The sequence below is a fragment of the Fundulus heteroclitus genome, unplaced genomic scaffold (assembly GCF_011125445.2).
Source record: "Fundulus heteroclitus isolate FHET01 unplaced genomic scaffold, MU-UCD_Fhet_4.1 scaffold_86, whole genome shotgun sequence".
Classification (NCBI taxonomy): Eukaryota; Metazoa; Chordata; class Actinopteri; order Cyprinodontiformes; family Fundulidae; genus Fundulus; species Fundulus heteroclitus.
Window position 1 is genome coordinate 1,140,126 of NW_023397318.1, and position 9,957 is coordinate 1,150,082.

At 43.0% G+C, this 9,957-nt stretch overlaps 1 long non-coding RNA gene across 1 annotated transcript; it reads right to left on the reverse strand.

Annotated features, from left to right (window-relative positions):
• Positions 1 to 5,173: 5,173 nt before the first annotated feature.
• Positions 5,174 to 7,104, reverse strand: LOC105919938. Its single transcript, XR_004930559.1, has 4 exons — positions 6,875 to 7,104; positions 5,775 to 5,801; positions 5,515 to 5,688; positions 5,174 to 5,436 (listed from the first exon to the last, which is right to left on the reverse strand). It is a non-coding gene; the product is annotated as an uncharacterized LOC105919938 (long non-coding RNA).
• Positions 7,105 to 9,957: the final 2,853 nt, after the last annotated feature.

Sequence of the window (9,957 nt, forward strand, 5' to 3'; positions counted from 1 at the left end):
CGGCGTTCCCCTTGCGCCCCGGCAATCTCCTTCCTCGCGCCCCGGCGTTCTCCCCACGCCCCGGCGTTCTCTTCCCCAAGCCCCGGCGTTTCCCTCACGCCCCGGCGGGTTTTCCCCTGGCGTTTCTGTACACCAGTCGTGTTCCAGCAGGAGTTGTTGAGCCTTGGTGTTTTCGTACGCCTGTTCTTCCCTCTGGCGTTGTCGTACGCTTGTTCTTCCCTCTGGCGTTGTCGTACGCCTGTTCTTCCCTCTGGCGTTGTCGTACGCTTGTTCTTCCCTCTGGCGTTGTCGTACGCTTATTCTTCCCTCTGGCGTTGTCGTACACCTGTTCTTCCCTCTGGCGTTGTCGTACGCCTGTTCTTCCCTCTGGCGTTGTCGTACACTTGTTCTTCCCTCTGGCATTGTCGTACGCTTATTCTTCCCTCTGGCGTTGTCGTACGCCTGTTCTTCCCTCTGGCGTTGTCGTACGCCCGTTCCTTCCCTCTGGCGTTGTCGTACGCCCGTTCCTTCCCTCTGGCGTTAAGTACGCCCGTTCCTTCCCCTTGGCGTTAAGTACGCCCGTTCCTTCCCCTTGGCGTTAAGTACGCCCGTTCCTTCCCTTAGGCGTTAAGTACGCCCGTTCCTTCCCCTTGGCGTTAAGTACGCCCGTTCCTTCCCTTTGGCGTTAAGTACGCCCGTTCCTTCCCTTTGGCGTTAAGTACGCCCGTTCCTTCCCTTTGGCGTTAAGTACGCCCGTTCTTTCTCCTTGGCGTTTTGTACGCCCGTTCTTTCCCTTTGGCGTTAAGTACGTCCGTTCTTTCCCTCTTGGCGTTTTCGTACGCCTATATTTTCCCCTTGGCGCTGTCATGCGTCCGTTTCGCCTCGGCGTTTCCCTCACGCCCTGGCGAACTTCTCCCTTACGCCCCGGCGGTTCCCTCACGCCCCGGCGATCTCGCCCCTTGGGCCCCAGTGCTCCTCTCACGCTTCGGCGTTGTTTCTCCTTGGCGTTTCCACACGCCCGTTCCTTGCCCTTGGCGTTTCCATACACCCGTTCCCTCCCCTTGGCGTTTCCATACGCCCGTTCCTTACCCTTTGGCGTTTCCATACGCCCGATCCTTCCCTTTTTGGCGTTTCCATACGCCCGATCCTTCCCTTTTTGGCGTTGTGTACGCCCGTTCTTTCCCTTTTGGCGCTGTGTTGCGCCCGTTCCTTCCCTTTGGCGTTAAGTACGCCCGTTCCTTCCCTTTGGCGTTAAGTACGCCCGTTCCTTCCCTTTGGCGTTAAGTACGCCCGTTCTTTCCCCTTGGCGTTTTGTACGCCCGTTCTTTCCCTTTGGCGTTAAGTACGTCCGTTCTTTCCCTCTTGGCGTTTTCGTACGCCTATATTTTCCCCTTGGCGCTGTCATGCGTCCGTTTCGCCTCGGCGTTTCCCTCACGCCCTGGCGAACTTCTCCCTTACGCCCCGGCGGTTCCCTCACGCCCCGGCGATCTCGCCCCTTGGGCCCCAGCGCTCCTCTCACGCTTCGGCGTTGTTTCTCCTTGGCGTTTCCACACGCCCGTTCCTTGCCCTTGGCGTTTCCATACACCCGTTCCCTCCCCTTGGCGTTTCCATACGCCCGTTCCTTACCCTTTGGCGTTTCCATACGCCCGATCCTTCCCTTTTTGGCGTTTCCATACGCCCGATCCTTCCCTTTTTGGCGTTGTGTACGCCCGTTCTTTCCCTTTTGGCGCTGTGTTGCGCCCGTTCCTTCCCTTTGGCGCTGTGTTGCGCCCGTTCCTTCCCTTTGGCGCTGTGTTGCGCTCGCTCTTATCCCCGGCGCTGTCAAGCGCTCGCTTTATCCCCCGGTGCAGTCAAGCGTTCGTGCCTTTCCCTGATGTGCCGCGCCCTGGTTGTGCTTTGGCACATCAGTGTTCACTAGCTCCTTGGTTCCCCGTGTTCTCTAGCTCCTTGGTTCCCCCGTGTTCTTTGGCTCCTTGATTCCCCGCTGTTCTCTAGTTCCTTGGTTCCCCAGTGTTCTCTAGTTCTTTGGTTCCCCGTGTTTTCTGGCCCCTTTTGGTTCCTCGTGTTTGCTGGCTCTTTGGTCCCTCAGTGTTCAGTTTCGACGTTCAGCCCTCCACCGCTCGGCTCAGACGTTCAGCCCTCCACCGCACGGCTCAGACGTTCAGCCCTCCACCGCACGGCTCAGACGTTCAGCCCTCCACTGCACGGCTCAGACGTTCTGTTCTCCACTGCTCGGCTCTGAGGTTCTGCTCGCCTCTGCTCGGCTCAGACGTTCTGCTCTCCACTGCTCGGCGCTGACGTTCTGCTCGCCACTGCTCGGCTCTGATGCTCTGCTCGCCACTGCTCGGCTCTGACGTTCTGCTCGCCACTGCTCGGCTCTGATGCTCTGCTCGCCACTGCTCGGCTCTGATGCTCTGCTCGCCACTGCTCGGCTCTGATGCTCTGCTCCGGCTCGGCTCTGACGTTCTGCTCTCCACGGCTCGGCTCTGACGTTCTGCTCTCCACGGCTCGGCTCTGACGTTCTGCTCGCCACTGCTCGGCTCTGATGCTCTGCTCTCCTGCACCCGGCTCAGATGTTCTGCTCTCCAGTGCTCGGCTCCAGAGTTCCTCCCGGTCAGTCTCTCCACACTCCTCCTGCCGGCCAGCTTCTACACCCTTCACCTCCGTCCGTTGAAAGACTCTGGTCTCATCCTCCATCTTCCACACTATTCAATAAAACTCACTCATAAGAACTGACTCTGTGTGTGCGTGCTGTGTCCGGGTTCATCCCAGAAAAATATATCATAACACTGAGAAAGTCATATGCTGAAATATTTAGCATTTTTTATATATATATATATATATATATATATATATATATATATATATATATATATATATGAAATATATGAAATATGAATAACATGTCAAATATTTCAGCATCTAATTTCTTAGTAGTTGATAGTGTTAGTACATCCATTGATTGTAGAATTACCTATGAAAAGTTTTCACACAGCCAGAAAACTGCTTGTTGTTGCAACCAAATCCTATGGGATTCTGTGAGAGTAGGGAGTAGTAAGATGGCGGCCAGTGACTTCAGTTTTTCGGCAAAATCAGCACTCCATATAGCTCAGTGGTAGTGACACACCTCGCTGCAGCCGGGGACGGACCACTGTCAGTCTCATACCTTATATGGAAATGGGACTATTGCACTCCGGAAATGAAGGGGGCGCTAGTGACATTATTTCCTGTACCAGCTGTATAATAATAATTTATAATAATACTGTATAATAATTATAATAATAACGGCATTTATTTGACAACAGCTTTCAAAACGCCCAAGAACACTTTTAACTTAAAAAAATACAAATTAAACTGTAAAGAAATGGCTAAAAAAAGTGCTATGTCACGTGATATGTCCTTTTTTATTTTTAAATCTTTATTAAATCTTATTTTCGGATGTTAAAATTACATTAGTAACAAACAATCTAAAATAAGCAACAATAAGGAATCATTATGGAGATGTTTTTTATCTATCCTTACACCCTATAAAAAACAAATGTCATAAAACATAAATCAAATTAATATTTTAGAGACAAATATACATTACATTTAGAACACATTAATTCATCCATTAATTATCATACACGCACGCCTATCCCTATAGTGGGATTGCTAGGGCTGCTGTGGTGGATCTTGGACAGATTCCCAGTCCATCGCAGATTAAGAAAACTTCCATCCATCCATCCATTTTCTGACCCCCGCTTAAACCTTCATGGGGTTGCGGGGGTGGCTGGTGCCTATCTCCAGCGTTGATTAAGAAAACAGATATAACAAAATACTTGCTGGTGCTAAAGTTCAAAAAACAGATTTTGATGTTGTGAATTGTACTCTCAAAATAAATAAGTTCAAATATAAAATATAATAGCCTTCGCCTTATTTATTAAGGACTAGATAGAAAAGAGGTTTGGTCGGTAATACAATTTTGGCCAATTTAGTATGTGCACTTTTGTTCTGTTTATTTGCCAAATATTTTTCTTAATATTCACATTGTGAATACATTGTAAAAACAAACCAAAGGACTTTTGAACTTATAACAAGTGGCATTCCGAAAACTATAATATACTTGGTTGCAGGTGACCTGGCTCAACTCTTATCATTGTTTAGCATAATGTCTCATTGGAAACTTTTAATAAAAGGACTCCAGCTTAACCAGTAAACTGATTGGTGTCCCACTATTCCGTTTAGAAATTCCATATCAATTCTACCAATTGCAATCGATTCATAAACTGCGTTCCAAAGACCACCTTAAATATCCAATTTTTGCAAAACCCAAGGGGATTCATTTGAAACTTTAAATGTAGCTTCAACCTCGAAAGACTCACTCAAAGAAAGAAGGTTTTTGAAAGTTTATTTGACAAGAAATAATCTTCGGCGCTTGGACCCGGCCGTACACATAACCGCCAGAGAGAATGATCTGCTCTGGACGAGTCTTTTTTTAAAATATATATATGAAAACCTTTTTGAATGAAGTCATTGGATGCATAAATGAAACTAATGTGTAAATTCTAACTATAACTGTCTTCATCTCACCTGCTCAGCCAATATCCGTCCCAGCCTAACGGCGGCGGTCTCATCTCCTCCACCTTTCATAAAGTCCGGCTTGATGCTTGATGTGTGCAACTGCTCCTCACCTGAGCTTTCTTTACCCCCCCCCCCCCCCCCCCCCACCTGGTCTCCACCTTCGCACAGCATACCTTTCATCTTATGTTTGTGTCATTACTTTGTAACCGGACAAAATGGTTCTGTATGTGTTTGCTTTATTACAAAAAATAAAAATAAAAAAGTTAATTCTGACTGTTAAAACATAAACAACTTAGCCGTTTATCAGTTTTGTAAAGAAAATTAGTATTAATTCCAGTCATTGTTCAAAAACAATAAGAAACATTGTATTTACACATAGAAAATATTGCAAGTTATTAACTTTGCTAGTATATCTAATTTTTAAAACAAGGTTATCCAATTGTTAAACAACGCTGTTACAATATATTTACAACTACTTTATTGGTTCTACTTTCTCTCTTCAAGATATTACAGTCACAACATAACACCATTTCTATGAAAACCAAATAATGTTAAGAATACATAATATTAAAATAACACATTATGAAAAAGAATGACTGCACAAGGCAAAAAGGCAAAAAAAAACAAAACAAAACGAACAACAATATGTGACAACTGAAATGTGTAAAAGAATGGAAAACAACTAATATTCTTCTTGCATTCAGTATTAACATTCAGGGCAGTGTCCGGGTATGTCATCAGAGTAGTAACGAGGGTACTCTCTTCGTCTTCCATTTCCGGTGAAGCCCACACAGTCTTTATATTGCCGGTTGCAGGAAGAACACGTTTCGACCCCAAAAGGAATCCGATTTTCTGCTTTGAATGACTCTGACAATTTACCCCAGTGGATCTCACCTGTTAATAAAAAATAGATTTCATGTAGTTCAAATCTAATTTTGCATGTTTTAAGTGAAAAAATTCAAAGGTCCTTACAATCCAGCCAAGCAAAGTGAGTCTTCTTCCCGGAAACTGGGTCAGACACAATGGCTTCAAAGCACTTGAAGGTCGATGCAAAGGTGTGTCTTGGCATGCCAGGGTGAGGTAAGCTTTGTCTCCCTGTGCTAGTACTACCTCCTGGAGTACAGCTTCAAGTCCATTCAAAGGCATCTAAAAATAAAATAAAAAAACAGGTGCATTGCAAGACAGTCATACCAGAAGAATGGCTATGACACGTTATTATGAATCAATCTTACCTGTAAGATTGCCGATATCCTTTGCACCTGCATGGTCAAGAGCATTAAACAATAGTTAATACTTTATATATCTCAAGATCTTATCCTTTCCATCTCTAATGGTATTATAAATGCTGTCCAAATAATGAATTTAATTTTTGTTTTAAATCATTTAGGGTTTTAGTGTCATTTGCACAATGTAAATTTAACTTTAACGTAAATTTAAGGACAAAACGTAATAGCTACTGACATAAAAGGAAAAGGTTAGTACTCATCAGGAAACATACAAATGATTGGTATAAAAAAGGCATGTTTGAAAATAATCACTGTAGATTCTTTAACATTATTGTTACTGTTTTGTAGGATTTAACAATTAATTTTAGAAGTCACAATGGCTTCCAGTTAACAGATATATATTCTGCAAAATTGAAATTGTAAAAGTGATATTGCTCAAACAGCCAAGGGCAGGTATTAACTAATTAGATTTACTAAATTATTCTGTAACTTTTGACAAAAAAAAATAAATAAAAAAATTACGACTATTTTTCCTTATGTTGTAATCTTAAGTACATTTTGTTGATACACAACCCAATGCGTGTAACTTAACTGAATGAAGAACACATTTTAACCTATAAAAAAATAAAACATGATACACAGATAAATGTTGTTCATGCTAGGTTTCTTCTAACAATTTGTTTTCTTGTAATAATATTTTTCATTTTTGTATATAAAAGTGTCCAAGTGTACAGTGTCCATAACTTCATTTTTATTCATGTCTGCTGAAATAAATGGACAACGTTACATAGCACAATATGATCAATAAAACAGGACTTAATAATAGCCATCTCACCAAATACTTTGTTACTCTTACATGTGTTTTTTTTTTGCACAGTTACTTATTAAAAAAACATATTGAAGCAGTGCTACTAGTTATTAGAGCATCACATCTGGGTACTACACCCACATATGATGGCAGCTGTTAGTTTATAAAAAATATTTGACTTTCCAGAAATGTAACATTCGTGTTCCAAAAACATATTTAAAAATAAAAGAAAAACACTTGAAAACTGATAAGCATGTAAAAAAAATATTTTATATTTTTCAAGTGTTATTTTACATACCGTTATGTTGAGCCATAGCAGCTTTTGCTATATGGTTCTGTACCTTGTGCGACTCATCGGCATTGTATGAGCAACGGGGACATTAATATGTTGCAAATAGATAGATACGTGGATCTGTGTGATTAAAATAACAAACAAAGTTTGAACATATAATACATTTCTCAAATATACATGTTATCTACTTTTCTATTTCCATCTAATGGTGCCCTGCAGGAAAATAATTATCTATGCTACATGTTAGTTACCTGACTCTGCCAGATAGATTTGCTCCGCATATCCATCTGGAAACCTTCTGTTAAAGTAATTGTGGGAAGGGGCGAAAATACTGGTTAGCTGATTGGCCTATGTTGGTGATAGACAGCCAAATAAACCAATCAGATTCGTCGTCTCTCTGTTACGAGCGACGACGAAAACACAACCACAAGCCAAGCTACTCTTGCTGCTGCAGGTAAAGGCTCGTTAGCTCAGCAAAGAAACACTCTGTAATTCCGATAAAACTTGCTCGATAGCCACGCTAACGCTAGTTTCATCGGCTGAAGCCGCCATGTTCTTTAGACTGAACTGTCGCTCCTCGTTGCGTCACACCTCAACCCGCCTCAAAGCCAAAGCTGATTGGACGTTCGTTTGGTGAACGGCTCCAAATTTTCTTTAACGGAGAGTAGCCAGACTGATCTGCGAGTGAAACCTTGAAAGCTCGCGAGATCAGGATGGTCTCACAAGGCTAACATGTTAGCCTTCCCTGTATAAATTACAAATTTCACTTGTCTACAGCTGTTAATTATATTTTCAACCTAATCTAAAAAATTATTTACTATGTGAAAACAAGTTTTAAGAAGGTAAAAATACCTTTTGCTGACTTCGTAGGTTTTGCATTGTGGATCGTGTGCCGAACATCAGTGGAAGAACCTCTACTTATTTCAATCGACCTCCACACTCCGCTTCTTTAAGGTACTAGTGATTATGAAAATAGCGCCCCCTTCATTTCCGGAGTGCAATAGTCCCATTTCCATATAAGGTATGGGACTGACAGTGGTCCGTCCCCGCCCCTTTCCGCAAGGCTGCAGCGAGGTCCTTCTCAGTTCAGCACTGGGCCGTCTTCAGTCATCCACCTCTAAATGCCAGTCCTTGTTTTGCCTTGGAAGTTTTGTTTCTGCTCTCTCGTTTAAGGTTAGTCCTGCCAGTCTCTCTGAAAGACTATGAACTCTGCTGTGTGTTGCTGGAGAACCGCTAACCTGATCTGACTGGAGAAACTCCAGAGCGGCTAGTCTCTGCCCTGGTGTCTCCGAAGAACTGCTAACCTGACTAGCCGCCTTGGAGAAACTGATCTGTATCCTGGTGTCTCCGAAGAACTGCTACCTTGGCTAGCCACCCTGCTGAAGCTCTGATCTGCGCTCTGATGTCTCTAAGAGATCTGCTTGCTGACTTGTCGTTCTGGAGTACTCTGACCTGTGCCCAGCTGTGACTGAAGAGCTTTGGGGCCTGCTAGCCGAGCAGAGCTGAGCATTAATAATAATATTCTTGTACTTCACTTTTACTTGTTCCCATGTTCTAGTGGGTCCCGTGGAGGCTCTAATATAAAAGAACAAAGTAAATATCAAATTATTAAAATGCAAAAATTAATACTGTAGAAAGTGATAGAAACATCTACCATGGACAGTATTTATGCATAAATTTGTCTGCTACTTATTGCCAGCCCTCTCTCCTGGCTTAAGCAGACTTTGAGGTGTTCACTGTCGTTTTAATTAATGACTCAAATTCGGCATAACCTTCCATTAAAAGCTGGTGTTCTGCTTGGGAGAAAAACTGTGGGTGTTCTTTGTTCATGCTGACCAGCCAATAGCAGCGCTGCTGATCAATGTTTCTACTATCGATACATTTCCCCTTTTAAACAAACGCATGAATGCGCAGTTGTCTCAGATAACTCAATCCAGCCATACTAATCGTAAACAGGTGTGTTCGAAGAACCCAATTAGCCGGATCATGATTAGCCGGATGAAATCATCTTGGATGTCTCATTTGATCTCGGATGTTTTAAGCAACGTACGAAGAAGGGATGAATTCGAGCACTAGCGATCTTTTAACAGCAAAACCTGCACACACATAGAATAAAGGAGTGACAGCTTCTTTTCAAGTTCAAGAATTTAATAACAGAAATAAAATGAACATCCAGAGAACATCACTATGTAATGCTGTTTACCTGAATTAACACAATATTTCGATTAATAAATCCTCTCTACTAGGCTAGTGAAACTTAACTAAACTTCTAAGCAAAATGAAGATAAAAAGAAGCTAAGCTAAGGAACTATTTACATGCAAAACAAAGAAAAGACAAACAAAAGTGGTTGATCATAATCAGAATACTTCAGTGAATCCTGGTTCACTGCAGATCTGATTAACAAAATCATGGAATGGAGTTAAAAAACATCTGCCATGTATTTCAATCCATTCACAATGCAAAGCCCAAGTCAAACAAAACATTATTTGTTGAAATATTATTCTGAGGACCGTTTTGTCCTGTAAAATCATTTAATTCAGAATTGCTTGCCTTTGTTTATGCGATTTTACCTAGGGGTCGCTACAGCGATCGTCGCTAACCTGGTTAAATCTATACATAGCTCTCAACTCTCACGCATTGACCGTGTGACACACGCATTTCACTAACTTCACACGCTCACACGCAACACATGGCATTTCACACGCAAACATGGCATTTCTCACGCATAAAAATCACAAAGCCCATCTGGGCTGCGGACGACAAAACTCCGCCTTCTGCTGAGCTGTTTCGGCTTCTTTCACAGCTTGTGGCCATCAGTAATTCCTGCTGCAGTTCGTGTTAACAGAGCAGCAGGAAGAGTGATCAGAGTTATGAATAATTTTAGTCTTAACAGTGGTGAAAGTGAGCCGGTGAGGTCCTGTACCGCGTACACAGGAGGAGGGGAGGGGGCGGGGGGAGAGCTGCTGTCCGATGACCGGTTCATTCAGAACCAGTGATGGCTGCACGCTGGATCATAAAACAGTTCTGCTAACCAGATACAGTTTAAAACGCCACTTGGTCTGTTTATACGTTTCGTTTTTATTAATTC